The sequence below is a fragment of the Ambystoma mexicanum genome, chromosome 5p, assembly GCF_040938575.1.
Source record: "Ambystoma mexicanum isolate Mex_15411 chromosome 5p, UKY_AmexF1_1, whole genome shotgun sequence".
Classification (NCBI taxonomy): Eukaryota; Metazoa; Chordata; class Amphibia; order Caudata; family Ambystomatidae; genus Ambystoma; species Ambystoma mexicanum.
In genome coordinates, this window is record NC_090930.1 from 182,846,437 (window position 1) to 182,865,146 (window position 18,710).

General features: G+C 42.1%; 1 protein-coding gene across 1 annotated transcript in view; it reads left to right on the plus strand.

Annotated features, from left to right (window-relative positions):
- The window catches only part of TRPC5 (transient receptor potential cation channel subfamily C member 5), a 1,352,993-nt gene that overhangs the window by 277,941 nt on the left and 1,056,342 nt on the right, over window positions 1-18,710 (plus strand). The window lies entirely within an intron of this gene.

An 18,710-nucleotide genomic window follows, 5' to 3' on the forward strand; every position in this document is an offset into this window, starting at 1 on the left:
AATCCTCTTGTAGAGGAGCAGCTAATTGTCTCTGCAGGAAATCCTGCCCCCCCCTACCGGCTAAAAATTGCAAGCCTAAGATGGTGTCATGCTTAAAACCAACAGTTCTGCCAATTCCGCAGCGTATATTCGAAAGAAGGTACCCTTTGAGCAAACCCTATCAAATGTATCCCCGAAGAGATGACCATCTGAGACAAGAACTTCCCGAAGGAATATAAAAATGAGAGAAAGAGGAGATGGTGACGTCACAAAATACAAACATGACACCCTGAGAAGACTGGCTGAAGAAAACGTATGGACCTTATAGAAACTGATGATGAAGTTGAGAATCGAGTAAACATTCATATGCGAAGAGAGGATTGCACGTGTGAAGAGCACAGCAGAAAATGCAAGCCGTTCAATAAATGTACAGATGCTGCAACGCAAGTAGATCAAGTAATCTTTGTAGGCGAAGCCGCCATTATATAGAAGCTGGACATCGGTGTCATGAATTTAGTAAGCTCAGACCCATGGAGAGAAGAGCCGAAATCTGTATCGCAGCATAAATTAGCTGAGATCATGGAAGAGTCTGGAAGGGCTGTCTGGCCTGGTGACAAAGCTGAAGCAGCCAGTACTGGTTATCTATTCTTGAAGATGGTGAACGTGAGATGCTGAATCATCCCTTGTTAAGGTGCAAAGAAGGAACAACATGCATGCCAAGTTCTATTCATTTAACACATTTAAATGCTGTAAAATGGAACAAATTGTGGTCTCCCGTCACATGAGCCAAGGATGGAAATAGAGGTCAGTATGGAGTTCCAGAATAACGACAGTGCATGCTCACACTCCCTTATAGTCCCAGAGACAAGAATACACTGCAAGGCCAAGTTCAAAGACAATCTGCATGGCAGACGGCATGGTTGATGAGAGATGATGGGCTAATTGGGTGGGGAGGTAAAGTCAAGTCCACCTCCTGGCACCTGGGGTTGAGCTTATGTGCTGGTAAGTGAGCTGAATGTTCCAGAAGGGAATGAGCATGCCAACCAATTGTAGAGCGCCATATGACAAAGGGCCTTATAGTTTGAGAGACAATGATTTACTGTGTACTTAAAATGTGTTGAAGAGGACTTGCTTTAGGGATAGGCATAGGTTGTCCACCTGACAGTAGATATCGAATCACAACTGATGTCCCTCTGGAGCGAATCACAACCCCCCGTAGGTTTTTCTTAATTGCCATGTAGTAAGACATCATGTATGACGAAGTTTTAGTATATAAATATAATTTTTTGTAAGATGCACTGATTGGCTCAAGCGAACGTCCATTGATGTTCATTGTAACTCCCTGTTTTAGGAAATTGTTAATAAAACAGTAAACTTTGCCATCTTCCTGAGTTGGTTTGATTATTTGGTGTCAGAGTTATTCTGCATCCCATCCAATTCAATAAACGCTACCCAAAGGGCCCTACATTCACTCTTTTCAGAAAAATATGATTCCTTCTGATTTAAAGAAATAGTGCATCTCTAAGAGGAAGGCAGGCCCCCGGAATCCCACTCAATCCACTCTCTGGGAGACACTTCAGTAGCCTCCAGACCTACCCAGTCCCCTGTGGCTCGGCCGCTTCATACAAAAGGATGGGGAGCTTCTCCAATTCACCAGACCTATAGGTTCCGGAGCTACTTGCTTCCCAGCTGAGGTTTTAACCCCTGATGCACCGATACTTTGCCAATGATTTCTGCTGAGTGCTTTGCTATCAGGGTCAAGGTGAAAGGTGGGGATGAAAAGCAGATGGGATATCTTCTCGGCACTGGGCTGTACGAAAAGATGGAAAGATAGCAGTTATACAGTGGACAGAGGGAATTCTGCCAATGCTGACCCAAGAACACGGGCAACCCACAGTGATTATATGTAGGTTGCATAAGTATCCCCCAAAGAGACAAACAAAGGAACATATCAAAAAGTAAAACTCAATATAGTTATTTAAAAGACATTTGTTTTAAATCTCTTGTTTGGCTATTTTGTACTGGCATTATGGTCTGCATCACTGACTTGAGAGGCAGATGAATATGTCATCTAGTGCTTCTGCCCCTCCTGTGGCCCAATACTGCACAAGTGCAAAACGTTATTCACTGAGGCAACTGTACCGCCCTTATCCCAGGCAGGTACATCAGTATATAGAGACAATTTGAGCTGAAGATGACAAATGCAATCAAAATACTGTTATAACAATACATGTGCATGCATTACACATGAAGAAAATGTGCACTCAACAAGAAGAAATGCAGACACTAGGTAACAATGCATGTATACATGAAGACTATTAACATAGCATCCACAAGATACAAAGAAAACTAATATGCCTCATGTGTACGGTGAATGCATCATAGACAACATGCAAATATAGCTCACTAACATAGAAACAAAAGTGTAAGTGGGCAGCCATCTTCTTTAAAATGGAAGCCACAGCATGCTTTTAATTAACTGAAAAGCCTCAAAACCTCAAGAGAACACAAAACACTGAATCCACAGAAGTACAGACCCATGCAAAGCTCAGACAGTATCTAGCAACTCAAGCCAAGGTTACCACGAATAAGGGAGGATAGCAACAGCAAAGGAAGGCATGAGACAACAATTCCCAAGATACAAGCAATACATTCCCAGATTAATTAAGAACACAACCAGTCTTTGTTAACCAGGTGCAAGGGCACATTAAGTCAAAAGACCCCATGCATGATAACTCAAGTGTGTCCCTGCTGCAATTGAAAACACTGCACATGCAATAATATTAGCTTAAATCACAATACATAGAAGTTAATTCTATTTTATATATGGTCTCTGAGCACGTGACCCATAATTGAAAAAGACTGTCTATTCATTAGCAGTAAACACAGATATGAAACCTGCCGAACTCCCTGTACACACAGACACGGGGTGCCAAATATAAAGAGATGTCTTGGTCTCATGGCCTGGGAGTGAGGGAGGGTAACTTCTTTAATGAACAATGAACAGTCCACGGGCCTCTCACCCGCTCTATCTGTCTGGCTCAGGTCTTGACGACCTGTCAGTTATCCAAGGTTAGTTAGCAAGAAGCCAACCAAATAGAAACCCGAGTGTCATACTGCCCATGGAATAAGATGCCAATGTATTACCTATTGTACAGATTATTTATTTTTACTTTATCAATGTAGAGGTGGTCCCAGGTGGAACCATCAAATTGTTGTAACTAAATTAAATGTTTTACACTTAAAGGGTCTATATGTCAGGGTCAAGGTGAAAGGTGGGGATGAAAAGCAGATGGGATTTCTTCTCGGCACTGGGCTGTACGAAAAGATGGAAAGATAGCAGTTATACAGTGGACAGAGGGAATTCTGCCAATGCTGACCCAAGAACACGGGCAACCCACAGTGATTATATGTAGGTTGCATAAGTATCCCCCAAAGAGACAAACAAAGGAACATATCAAAAAGTAAAACTCAATATAGTTATTTAAAAGACATTTGTTTTAAATCTCTTGTTTGGCTATTTTGTACTGGCATTATGGTCTGCATCACTGACTTGAGAGGCAGATGAATATGTCATCTAGTGCTTCTGCCCCTCCTGTGGCCCAATACTGCACAAGTGCAAAACGTTATTCACTGAGGCAACTGTACCGCCCTTATCCCAGGCAGGTACATCAGTATATAGAGACAATTTGAGCTGAAGATGACAAATGCAATCAAAATACTGTTATAACAATACATGTGCATGCATTACACATGAAGAAAATGTGCACTCAACAAGAAGAAATGCAGACACTAGGTAACAATGCATGTATACATGAAGACTATTAACATAGCATCCACAAGATACAAAGAAAACTAATATGCCTCATGTGTACGGTGAATGCATCATAGACAACATGCAAATATAGCTCACTAACATAGAAACAAAAGTGTAAGTGGGCAGCCATCTTCTTTAAAATGGAAGCCACAGCATGCTTTTAATTAACTGAAAAGCCTCAAAACCTCAAGAGAACACAAAACACTGAATCCACAGAAGTACAGACCCATGCAAAGCTCAGACAGTATCTAGCAACTCAAGCCAAGGTTACCACGAATAAGGGAGGATAGCAACAGCAAAGGAAGGCATGAGACAACAATTCCCAAGATACAAGCAATACATTCCCAGATTAATTAAGAACACAACCAGTCTTTGTTAACCAGGTGCAAGGGCACATTAAGTCAAAAGACCCCATGCATGATAACTCAAGTGTGTCCCTGCTGCAATTGAAAACACAGCACATGCAATAATATTAGCTTAAATCACAATACATAGAAGTTAATTCTATTTTATATATGGTCTCTGAGCACGTGACCCATAATTGAAAAAGACTGTCTATTCATTAGCAGTAAACACAGATATGAAACCTGCCGAACTCCCTGTACACACAGACACGGGGTGCCAAATATAAAGAGATGTCTTGGTCTCATGGCCTGGGAGTGAGGGAGGGTAACTTCTTTAATGAACAATGAACAGTCCACGGGCCTCTCACCCGCTCTATCTGTCTGGCTCAGGTCTTGACGACCTGTCAGTTATCCAAGGTTAGTTAGCAAGAAGCCAACCAAATAGAAACCCGAGTGTCATACTGCCCATGGAATAAGATGCCAATGTATTACCTATTGTACAGATTATTTATTTTTACTTTATCAATGTAGAGGTGGTCCCAGGTGGAACCATCAAATTGTTGTAACTAAATTAAATGTTTTACACTTAAAGGGTCTATATGTCAGGGTCAAGGTGAAAGGTGGGGATGAAAAGCAGATGGGATTTCTTCTCGGCACTGGGCTGTACGAAAAGATGGAAAGATAGCAGTTATACAGTGGACAGAGGGAATTCTGCCAATGCTGACCCAAGAACACGGGCAACCCACAGTGATTATATGTAGGTTGCATAAGTATCCCCCAAAGAGACAAACAAAGGAACATATCAAAAAGTAAAACTCAATATAGTTATTTAAAAGACATTTGTTTTAAATCTCTTGTTTGGCTATTTTGTACTGGCATTATGGTCTGCATCACTGACTTGAGAGGCAGATGAATATGTCATCTAGTGCTTCTGCCCCTCCTGTGGCCCAATACTGCACAAGTGCAAAACGTTATTCACTGAGGCAACTGTACCGCCCTTATCCCAGGCAGGTACATCAGTATATAGAGACAATTTGAGCTGAAGATGACAAATGCAATCAAAATACTGTTATAACAATACATGTGCATGCATTACACATGAAGAAAATGTGCACTCAACAAGAAGAAATGCAGACACTAGGTAACAATGCATGTATACATGAAGACTATTAACATAGCATCCACAAGATACAAAGAAAACTAATATGCCTCATGTGTACGGTGAATGCATCATAGACAACATGCAAATATAGCTCACTAACATAGAAACAAAAGTGTAAGTGGGCAGCCATCTTCTTTAAAATGGAAGCCACAGCATGCTTTTAATTAACTGAAAAGCCTCAAAACCTCAAGAGAACACAAAACACTGAATCCACAGAAGTACAGACCCATGCAAAGCTCAGACAGTATCTAGCAACTCAAGCCAAGGTTACCACGAATAAGGGAGGATAGCAACAGCAAAGGAAGGCATGAGACAACAATTCCCAAGATACAAGCAATACATTCCCAGATTAATTAAGAACACAACCAGTCTTTGTTAACCAGGTGCAAGGGCACATTAAGTCAAAAGACCCCATGCATGATAACTCAAGTGTGTCCCTGCTGCAATTGAAAACACAGCACATGCAATAATATTAGCTTAAATCACAATACATAGAAGTTAATTCTATTTTATATATGGTCTCTGAGCACGTGACCCATAATTGAAAAAGACTGTCTATTCATTAGCAGTAAACACAGATATGAAACCTGCCGAACTCCCTGTACACACAGACACGGGGTGCCAAATATAAAGAGATGTCTTGGTCTCATGGCCTGGGAGTGAGGGAGGGTAACTTCTTTAATGAACAATGAACAGTCCACGGGCCTCTCACCCGCTCTATCTGTCTGGCTCAGGTCTTGACGACCTGTCAGTTATCCAAGGTTAGTTAGCAAGAAGCCAACCAAATAGAAACCCGAGTGTCATACTGCCCATGGAATAAGATGCCAATGTATTACCTATTGTACAGATTATTTATTTTTACTTTATCAATGTAGAGGTGGTCCCAGGTGGAACCATCAAATTGTTGTAACTAAATTAAATGTTTTACACTTAAAGGGTCTATATGTAGTTGCCAACACTAACGTATCCCCATTCCTCTTAGGTTTTTATAACTAAGATTATTATGTTATGACATCAGTTATGATGGATTTTGAGTATGTAAGCCATAGTTTTTTAATGAGAAAATTGAGAGCTTGAAGATTTCATCGCTTGTATGCTGTCCCTGCTTCATTTGGATGATAATAAGGCAAGAATTTGCCTTACACTTTGTCTACTCCATTTTTGAGTCTGGTTTGGATTGACTCCACGTCCTCTGGGAAACTGTGTCTTGTAAGCAATATTCAATCAACACTACAGCTAAGTCAATGCCTAGTCTGGAATGCTGAGGAAAACCCTTATTGATGTATTTTTATGTCCAGTTCAGTACTCTGGATGACAACCCTTGTATAACACCCCCCTCTTAGAATCCCCCTGACCCCACTGAGCCAAGAAGTAGGTTTGTTTTGCAAATTAAAAGGTTTATTTGAAAATGTAAACAATATATATATATATCACACTTCTATAAATAAATTGATAATGGATATTACACTTGTGAATATGAGCAGTAATCAGCAAGAGGTAACTTATGAATAGGAATAGAAGAATAAGGTGGGAAAGAATGCTTTATATGGTTCAAGGAAACGCAATGATGAATGAAATGCAGTACAGAAAATAACTTGATATGGCTTCAACAAACGACAATGTAATCATTTTTCCTTGACAATTCACTCCCCCCCTATGCAATGTAAGAAATGGAAGGAGAGCACACAGTCTTCAAGAATCCCAACAAATCACACTTTACAATGCAATACACAGTTCCAGTTCCCCCAGCAAGCTTAGAGAAAACAGGTATGAGTTTTAAACACAGGCGAATTACTTTGAAGTCTGGTGGCAATGAAGTGAAAATGCTAAAATTGATTTTAATTCCCTCTAGAGATTCAGGGTGAGTGAGAGATGCTTGTTGGTATTAGTTCAGGCTCACTTTAGCAATGCTCTATGAGTTATTACCAGGTTGCAAACAGATTTTTAACAAAGGAAAGAATGGAGCTGCTATTTTGACATGTGGAGAAATTGAGCCAAAATAAAGGTAGATTTTCGGATTTAAAGTAAAACTCAAAATGACAGGTGACAGTTTGCAGCTTTAGAATGACAGATGACAGCTCACAGCTTTAGAATGACAGATGACAGGATTACTAGGAGGCAGTTCTACTTAGGTTAAAATAGTTTGGATTAGATTATTTTAACTAAGAGATTGGGTTCTGCATAGTTCTGGCGGATACTCACTCCTAATTATGAAATGAATGGGCCTCGTCACGGATCTGGTCAACTGGACTGGACTTCGGTTCTCTCTGCTCGGCGGGTCAATCAGGCACCGGGTCTTCTCACAGCAGTCTGGGTCTCTGGTTCTGCTCACAGCGGTCTGGGTCAGCTCTCTGGATACAGCGGCCTGTGGTTCTCTGGATCTTTGGTCTGGTCTCTGGCAATTGTTCTTGGCAAAGAATTCCAACGGCTCGCCTGACTGTGGAATAGTTTGCAAATGATTTTAAGGATGCTGAGGCCTGCTGAGAAGAGTTCTCAGTTTGGGGGTTTAGGCCCTTGCTTTAAGTTCTGAAGTAAATTTCTGGTCTCTGAAGATTGATGGATGTGAAGTCTGGAGTCTCCCGGCAGAGCGTCCCGCAGAAAATGGAATTCAATCTCTCTACCTGTCCCAGCAGTCTCTTTTTATGTGTTTTGAAAATGGGTGTGTGCCTGGGCCTAGCTAAGCCTGCCCCTCTCTTGATTTGATAGGTCAATAGATTCTTTGTTTCCTGATTTGGGAAGGGATAGTGTGTCAGAGTGATGTCATTTTTATGACCTGCAGAAATGACACTCCCCTGGTCAATGTGCACACAAATCTATTCCTGATCCAAATACATATTTCCCAAGTACACAGTTGTTTGACATCACATACACACATCATATATTACTAAAGATAGTCCCTGTCCCGACTCTGGCGTTTCTAGGAGCTTGCATTCAAAAATGGCAACTTATTTTCGATTTTAGTGGGTTTTGCAACATGGGATTTTCATCAAAAATTATACAAAGGTACATTTCCCTTCCACATATATCCCAGTAACTTTCCATGTCTCTAGCTTAAACACATTGTCTACAATATTCATAATTAGCGGGGTTTTGCCCCAGAACATGGTACAAATTGGAGTTTGGACTCAAATCATGAGGGCATTGTTCAAACTAAGACTCTCAAAGTTGTACATTCCTGTCATTTGGTTACAATAAGTTATCACTGTTTCTATAATATATATATTTGTTGCAATTCAACTCCCCAAAGTGTATGGGTCCGCCTCCAGAAGTCTGGGTGGGTCAGTGATCACAGGTCTCTCCTTGCTGGCAGAGGGCTGTTGACAGGAAACACTCAAAATTAACATACCCCATTCAACAGAAAGAGCCTTTTGTGTGGGCTCCAGCAGGCTGCCTGGAAGTCTCTCCTCAATCAATCAACAGGGTCATGTGATATCCTGCCTCCTGGTGTGGGAATCTCTGAGGTGTTAAGGTTTCCCAGCCTCTTGGCCTCTGGGAACAGCAGGTGGCTAAGATTTTCAATTAACCAACAAGCTTTGAAGTCCCTGCCCCTCTTGCAACTCCTAAATACAGTTTCCCTGTCAGAGTTTAGACCGCTAGTGCCGCCTTGGGGAATTTGTCGGTACTGCATCCATTTTTGAGTTGTCTTGAATTACTGCATTTCAATAGAGTGGTCTTTTGCTTGATAGTATAGGGCCCTTGCTTAACATTGTTTTGATGGCATCCTTAAAGTAGAGTGGTGATGTGGAACCCCCCACAAGAAGGTTGTATCTTTGGAGTGGTCTCGTGCCAACTGCGCAGTTCTCCTATTCTGGCGTGAATGTGGGCGGCGATAGCTCATCCCCACATCCACCCAGTCTATTGATTTAGTTTGTTCTGGGATAGAATAATGGGCGGCGACAGCTCATCCCCACATCTACCCAGTCTATTGATTCAACATGGGCAAAACCCTTGACAGTCTTTCCTGGTCCATCTTAACAAATGTAAACAGAATGCTGTCTGGAGGGTGCATCTTGAAGCGTATCAAGTGCTAGATGGAATTATCAATAATGATCTCGGACCCAAATAACCGGACTGACTCAAAGAATATAGCAAAATAGTACTTTATTATAAGCATACAAATAAAGTAGGGCAATCTGGTGAATAACAGGCAGTAATTCATGCACTCACACCCAAATGTGATTATACAAAGGTGTTATACCTCGATTTACCTCTATATGTGTCATATATGACGCAAACTGTAAGGGAGGAATTGGTTAAGGGAACCTATGTACCTATATTATGTATAAGTGTTAATAACTTGATTGGCTACCCCTTATATGTTAGGCATGCCTCAAACCACCTCTAAATACGTGTAATAATAATTATAGTGGAAAAATGGCAGTGGGTTCATCTTTGCAACATTGTATCACATGTTTCTACATAGACACATTGATTGGTTGGCATGCATTCTGTAAGGCATTTCACACAAGTGAAACCCTTAATTATTTATTTGTGTCTGTAAGTTCTTTTATTCTGAACGATGTACCACTTATATCACGCCCCTTTCTTTTAACCCCCCCCCCCCCCCGGTCACACTGAACCAGGAATCAGGCTGGTTTGCAAAGTTCAAAATATTTATTTATGTATTTCACAATATATATATATATCACACTATTTCAATGGGTATACAATAATCACCAATGGGGTGATGTTACACTAAACAATATCTTTAATCACAAGGAGCAATGATGGGAAAAATGATGCAGCACAGAAATAATTCTTTTGTGTGTGTTAAATCAAATGGCAATGTAATTACTTTTTCCCCCTGCACATCCCTTAATCCGCCCAATATGCAATATGAAGAGATAGAAGGAGAGAGAACAGGTTTCAGGAATGCAGAATTCAACAAATGTATCAATCCCAATTTCCCACCCAGCAAACACAAGAGGGAAGCAGGAATGATTGGCAAACTTGTCAAAAATGGTTTTAAAGTTGGCTTTGAATGAATGGGTAAAACACTGAAAATGGTTTTAATTCACTGAATTATTTAAATACTAATGGGAGCCACTTTGTAAGGCTTCAGACAAACACTAGCAATGATTTAAGAGTAATGAGCAAGTTGGAAACTTAATTTTGAGGTCGGGCGCAATGAAAAGCTATTTCACATGTTATAGATGTGAGCCAAACGAAAACATTTGTGGCAAACTTTTCCGTGCACGGTAAACGCGATTGCGGACAAACTATACAGAGTTTTCAGAAAGAGGCAAAATTGTAAAACAAGAATGCGCTTTTAAAAGTACAAACAAGGTTTCTTTACACTAGGGATGGACTATGAAGATATAAACTACACGACAGCACAACCACCAGACCAGGACATCACTGATCAGGTTTTTGCCCGCCGAGACATTTGCCTTTCTTCAGATGGGTGGGAGCTCGGGATAGAATGCCCACCTGCTCCTCTACAGGAGCATATGGCTTTAGAAGGTCTAACGCCTACCCCATCCTTGCATGGTAAATGGGTGGGCCCCGGCCCCAATAAAAATGTCAATCAACAGGAATCTTAGCAACTCAGCTTAATCATCATTAAGGAACAGCAAACACTGGGGCCGGTACACTGCATAATGCTGCTAGTGTAAACAGCTTCCTATGTAAGAACAGCTCCAGTCTCGTGCCAAGTAATGTAAAAAGCATCCAAAGAGGCAGAAAGAAATGGCCACAATGTATTGAGCATTAACTCCTTCCCTTCGCGAGCTAGTGAAGGGGCAGGGCCAGCTGAGATGATGTAAATACAAGGGAACGTGCAGTGCTGCTAAATGCTGATTGACAATTAGGTGAAGAAACACAGCACAACATGACATAAAATACCAAATGCGTATTGTCAAATTGCTAATGTACACTCCCTGTTAGAGAGGTGGACACTCAGTGTCATGTATCACGCAAGGTGAAGTTGATGTCCAATAAAAGGCTGCACCAATTCTGAGGCATGACCAGTAGTAGTAGACTACAGATCTCTATGTCACTGAGTCAGTGTATACTTTGAGTGCAGTCTTCTTCCCAAGGTGCCCCCCACCTGGTTGCACGCAGTGGGCTGCCTCCCACACCCATCCCATGCCATAGCATGAGCAATTGCATATGTCCTGTAAAACATTTAAAGTACAGTGCAACAGCAACACCTCTCTACAGTCACCTATTATAAAGTGCAGAGAACAAGTTAACGTATTAATGTAGGCCCCATGATTTTAGCGTATTTATTTGTTCTTAATTACTGTTATTATGAATCCATGCATAGTTTTGTAATCTTATTGGTGGTGCTATACAACAACTAAATTGCAAGAAGCAATTTTCCACATTTAGTAAAATGTAAAAAGTCTTCTAGCATTTGGATGCCTTTAGGGAGACAGGTACAGAGCTGGGCTTCTACTTAGACGGTGCCTACTTGGCCTAAAGGATTATCCAGCACTGTTACCTTGGAGGTCTGGAGTCTGTGAAGCAAGCATTTTTTCAAAATGAACAGGGCTCAAGTCGTAAGAAAACAGAAAGTAGGGGATTCAGGGGGCCTCTATGCATAAGCACAGAGTATATGGGGGCAGTAGGTGACCCAACCGGTGCGGTGCTAGTGTCCCCGGGGGAGCACTTCGCCCCACCTGGCATCAAAACATGGCTCCATCCATGGCTCCATCACTGTGTCCCAGGAAGTGTCAAGTGCCATCCACACACAATTCAGGAGTTGGGTCCCAAACAAGTCAAGTCAAAGCAGGGAATAATCTGAAAGCAGTCCAGAAATACGGCCTGTTTTTACACCCTGACCAGTTATGGGTCTGGCGTAATTACTGAATACGGAATTTCATATAAATAACACATGTGGTTTTTATTGCCATGTTGGTGATCAGACAGCTAATGTTCATCTCCAGTTTCTACATCTACCTTTCAGGTGAAAGTATTTTAAAAACGTCCCTGACTTTACTAAAGCCTTTTTTCCTGTTTTGAAGGGAAACACTCCCGCTACCCTTCAATGCGGCAAGTAGAACAGGTTTTCTATGCGGGCACTCAAAGGTGGAAAAAAAGCGGCCATCACCAATGCCCGCCTTCTTACCACCTTGCTATGTCATTTGCTGTGTAATGCAAATATTAACTCCTTTGTGCATTTAGAAAAATGATATGGTAAAGGTGTGACAGGTAGCGTTTACAATCCATTTCTATCTTAAATGAGGGTGAAAATGGATAACTGAGAAAGTATAAAGTTACTGCATGGAGGTTTTCAGAGTAACTGTAACCCATTAGCCTGGAAACAGGCATTCCCTGCCAGCAACATGAAAGGTCTCATGAAAGGTCTCATGTAAAGAGCTGGATTTGGAGAATTACTGCATGTAGCAGCAGTGAATAGCCTACGTTGTTTATTTTAAAATATCAGCCTAGCCTATTATGAATGCCATTTTTTTTCTTTATTGTATTATTTATAATGTGATATGAGTTGAAAGAAGTTTCCACATGTTACAAAAAGTTTCAACATTCATTCAACACAATGCACATCAATACAAGTTTAAAACATACAATAACATAGATAAAGCCATGGATACACTCATTTTAAATACTTTGTACACGTCATGAGATGGAACTGCATTTAGCGTAGATCTCCTTCCATAGGAGGCTAATGGAAGGTGCACCTTGCCATGGTTTAGGCAATACTCCTCTTTCCAGTTTAGAGAGTGTGTTATGCACGAACTGTGCCAATCTGTTCCTGTACATCTGTGCATAGGAATTGCAAGATGTTAACACATGCTGTGCCGTCTCCAATGTGCTTGGTGCTCTACACAGTCGGCAGGTGCGAAGGTGGTCAAGAGAGGCAGAGGCTCAAATCTCAATAATAATGAGAATCTTCTAACGCAGCTAGAAGGGCATTTTCACAGACAGGTCTGTGGTTTCAAATATGTATATGTGACTAGCCTGCGCCTGTGATATCGCCTTAATGCCTCCATATGATCAAAACTGGGGACCCAAGCCCCTGCCATAGTGTCGTTCTCATCGTCTCCCTTCTACAGGTCAGCTAGATATTCCTGCTCGGTGGGGATGGATGGATGAGATGTGCTAACCTTCACTACAAAACCTGTAGGACCTGGAGAGAATACAAAGAGAAGGACAGGCAGAGCAGGGTGGAGGAGGAAATAGGGGGGAAAGGTGCAATCAGGAGATGCAATCAGGAGATGAGGGGTTTCTTGCAGAGCAGGGGCTTCAGCTCCTTTCCTTTTTCATAATTGGAAGGTTTTTCCATGGGAAACGCTGGGTTAATGATGCACACAGTTGATTAAGAGATTAAGACAGCAAGAAGCGTGTGAGGGCCCATACTTACTAGTAAAGCCCGAGCAATTCATACGCAGCGTTGCTAAAGTATGATGAATTCCTTACTTCATTAAGTGCTGGGTGCCACAGCTGAGGATGCTCTGCGAGCTTGTCAGAGAGGAGGGGACTGGGCGTCATGTAATCGGATCTGGCTTAAGGGAGGCAAACAGACATTACTAAGCAGAGGTCGAAGTGAGATGGAGCTGTTGGCAGAGGTGGCTCATCCGTAATGAGCGAGGGGGCTTCAACCGACCAGGTCTTGGCCCCATCGCACCCTCACCTTCATTGGTGTGGGCTAACTCACTATGCTCACTCGCTTGGCCATATCAGAGACAATGTACACCCCTCCAGTTAAAAAATTCCCCAGTCGATCTGGCTATCGGAAGCAGAGTCCCTTCTTTTTTTACTGCTAACAGTTTCACTCCTTTTTGCAAACACTTGAAGCATTATGGATTGGTGTTCTCTTTGAAGTTAGGGCATACCTCTTCATTTTACCACCATATGGAAGTTACAGCCAAACTAACTCTGTTTCAGTTTACATTCAGGAAGTATGGATGATATGTCAGAATGAGTGGGACATCTCTGGTTTAGCTTAACTATCAGAAGATGGCGGAGGCCCTGATAAGTCTAAGAAATGGTCTCCTCCGACAAACCATCTCCCCCAGAGCTTTGTAAAAATTGTCAAATTGTTGTCTCTGGTTAAATGATTATATGATGAAGTTGATTAAGGTCCAGGCCTTGTCCATGGGAGTTCACTTTGACCTCAGGTGGCTACTTGCAATTTGCCCCTTCATGCGACTGGGCAAGTGTGCAGTTACAGTAGGAGTCTTAGTGGCCAGTCACTTGGACTACAGGTAATGCGCTTCTGTCCTCATTCCTAGGACTTGTCTGACCACAGGATGTAAAAGACGTTAATTCATGGGATCCAGGACTTTGAAATAAAGTGCCAGATTCTATTCATAAAAGCACCCATGTGTTTAGAGGCAGACCCCTGCTGAAGCAGCTGCTATCCAGGAAGGCGTTAATTATGAATTCCAGCAGTGGTAAGATCAGCGAGTAGAGGCGAGTCATTTCACAAAGGTCATATATAAATGTTCCAGCCGACTGACCAACTGATAGAAAGTATGGAAAAACAATGCAGATTACCTCACAGTGTATGTTGCACCCACTTGGCTGTCAGCCTGGCCCATTAAAAACCCCATGAAGCATGTGTTGCACCTTGCACCCGCCCGCATCCCCCATCCCTCACCGGAGTCACAGTTGCACTACTTTTTTTGGCATAGTGCTACTGCTGTCCCCAGGTCTTGTTTGCACTTTTACGCGCCAGCTTGGATTGGTCTCATGTTGGTGCAGCTGTTTTATTTCTGGTGAGCAGTGGGGCGGGGAGGTAGAAGATGGGGCACCTGGGCTTCTCTAGATGCCACTCTGACTTGTTATGCATTTCTGGGTGCAGGGCGCCTGCGATCAGGTTGGGGGTCATGTGGTCTGGTTCAACCAATCAGTGGCTGCCTTAGGCAGAGGAAGGCAAGCAAAGGGAGGGGAAGAATGTGTGGGAATGAGGAGGAACAGAGCGGAGGAGAATGAAGGCAGGAAGAGAGCTAAGGGATGGATGGGTAGTGTAGGAAAAGAGAGACTTCAGCCAATGGGTGCATGTACTGCATGTGGGGATAAAGCCCATGCACTGTCGGGTCACTGCGTCATCATGAAGAATTATTTTGCCAATCATTTTCTTCGCCGTTGTTTTTGGAGTTCTGAGGCTTCTGGAACTACTTGTCTGAATAACAGAATGGAATGTTCTCTTGTTACCGGTCCTTATAGATCTCATTGTGTTATCCCCTTGCTTCCTCAACTGACATGTGTATGGGACAGCAGATTGCTCAACAGCATCCCATTGACCCCCGCAAAGACCCTGCTGAGGGAGGGCCGTCTGGGCCTGTTGTAGTGAAATATATGACACGAGGTGTAAACAGACTGATGTGGGTGAGTGCAACGCAGTCACAACACATTGAACTTGCGACTGGCACTGGCAACTGCTAAGTACTTGATTCTTGGCACATCTTGAACAGAGCAGATGGTGACAATTTGTTAAGTTACTTAATGTCTGTTAACTGAACGCGGAACAGTGCGATGTGAGTTTATGTTTTCAAGATTTTCTGTGTACTGGGAAAGATCATGGCATGGATTAGCCAGCTCGGACTGGCCTATAGGGCACACAAGGCACTGCCCAAACCAAAAATGCAAAATCCTAGTGTAGGCCGTTTTTTTGGTCAAAGTGGGCCTCTTTTTTGGTAAGTTGCTTCACCATTCGGCTAGTAGTTTTCACCAGAATTACAGAAGAAATATTCTTTAAAATGCACAATTTGCATCCCATTTTATCACCCCCCGACCCCTCCCTTGGGTACTACTCAGTCTATCACAAAAGGAATGCATTGCCATTTGCAAGTGTGGTCCACTTTTTCATCGGTGCTTGAGACAATTGTATGCACCAGTTGCGAGGGTTCCAACCTCCGATTTGTTCTAGATGTACCTATGCCTCTAAATCTGACTATGTTGCAACCTGTATCAGACACTGCTATACTCACTTGCACTACTCCTCTGCTAACTGATAATGAGCCAGGGTTCTGCGTGTTACCCTCGTGCACCAGTCATTCATGCAATCAATTCCTCCTCAATCCCTCTATTGTATTCACAAGCCGTTTGCACGGCCTTAACTTTGCATATTCATCCTGTTGTCCCCTTCTTTCATCCTCTTCCGTTAGAACCAGCGAAATTGAAAGCTGATGCGGTTGGTTTGCCGCAACTTCCTCCACAGGGTTTCCATACTATTTCTGAAATGCAGGTAGACAACGCTGCAAGCAATTCACTTATGAATTTATCGAATTCACTGATACTGTATCCGGAAACGGGGAACCAAATAGTGGTGAATTCTTCTTTTTCACCCACATTGTCAGCAGTCAAGTTTCGCAAAACCAACCCGTCCATCTTTTGGTTTTACTCACCCACCCCACCTGTTGCATGCATCTGTGCTGTCCGCCATCAATACAAGCATGTACAGCCTGGTCAAATTACACGAGAATATTGACAAAAAATGAGACCATCATAATAATATGTTGACCCTCCTAGCGGCTATAATCGACTGGGTGGCTGTGGAATTAACGTCTCGTCTGGACCACCCCATTAGTCATGAGCCACTAAACCCTCCATTGGTTGGGCCTCAAAATGATAATTTCTTAAACTCAATCATTGAAGTTGAGGAGGGCCTCTTGCCCACTGAACATGAGGAGGAGATCCAAATGTTACATGATGCTTCGGATGTCTTGACTGCCTCTACTAAATTACGATCTAATCATGAAGAACAGTCCCTCCTGGGCATTGACTCGCAACCCAGAGAAGAGGTAGCGCTCCCACTGGTATTTGACATCTTCCAGATAGTTACTCGCAAGAAGAAAGCTAAGAAGCAGAATATCATTACACAAGAAAAAAAAAACCAAAAATCAAAAAATCAATCTATTACAAAGAAATATTTAAATCCCAGAACCAAAAGCTTTATTAACGGTTTGACAAGTCCATTGAGATCCCCCTTGCTTACAGCAACGGGGGATACACATAATAAGTCCTGCAATGTGACATGTCCTTCCATCCCATTGGAATCTTCTCAAAGGACGCCCCCTCGGTTTAAGATTTTAACATCTGACCAACCTCACATACCCTTCGGTGTAATCAAGCCAGAGGGTGCATTAGGCAGAGTGAAATGTATAACAACACAGAACAGGCAGAGGATGAAATCATGAACTTCTCTACGTATTGCATTTAATCTCTTCCTCCACTTGATCTCATTCTCGAGAGTATTCATTATCCCCAAAAAGGTCACAAATAGGATAGTTACAGCAGGTAAAATTGAAAAACACTTTCCTCACTACTTAACTCTCGATCAAAAGAGATCTCTATTACATCAAGGAATGCATACCTAATGAGACCAAGCCTGTATCACAGCGGGCTGCGAGGTGGACCACCCTAATGAAGACACACAATTTTAGCATCTTGAACGGCTCTGTCTATGGTGATACTCTGCCTGCGCTCACTAGGTCTTGATCTATAGCCATTTTAGACTATGTGTAAATCTCCACAAATGCCATGAACAGGATCGAGACTTTTACAATCATCCCCTCAGATCCAACCATCCAGGCACTGAAAGTTGCACATGATTTGAGACAGTGCACTAACATGAATGATTCAAAAGCCATTGTAAACATTTGATCACTTATAGAAATAAAATTCGCCAAATACAAAATAACCAGAGACAAGCAGATATTGAAAGAATGCTAATAGTGATAAGCAAATCACCTGGCCAAAGATGGAACCTCTCGAAAGGAGGACTATCAACTGCAACAGACTCTCTCCTATTGAATTCAGTGAGTGAGGGGACGTGGATCATTCATTTTACTTCTCTTTTTACAAGTTCTCCATCCCACAACAGACTTCCAGTAATCCAAAACGCTGATATAACCTGTCTTAAGTTTGACCATATATACATAATGCTACTCACCAAGAACCTAAGCAGCTCGCAAGCGCCAGGGCCAGATGGCCTATCCAATGCCATCTTAAAATAAATCCTCGTGAATGGGCACTGGACATTATTTTTTATTAACATACGCACCACTGGCTTCATTCCGAAAACATGGAAGGAATCCATAATAATACCTATTTTTAAAAAGGGCAATTGAACAAATCCAGGTAACTATTGCCCCAAAGCTCTTTTAGACATTCCTGGAAAAATCTTTGAGAGGCTAATTTTAAAAGATTTTGTGAAATGGATGCAACAAGCTGACTTATTTGATTGTCAACAATCTCGTTTTATCAAGGGCATAGGGACACCCTTAGACCTTCTCATTTTATCAACAATCAAAAAACAAGCTTTTAACTCAAACCAGCTGATGTATTTAGCCTTCATTCATTTTAAACAGGCGTTCGATTCAGTTTCCCGCCAGCTGCAGTGGTTGAAATTGATGCAAGAAGGTTGTCCGTCCTATATTTGAAATCTAATTTATCAATTTTATACAGATACTTCAATTAAAGTAAAACTAACAAAAGA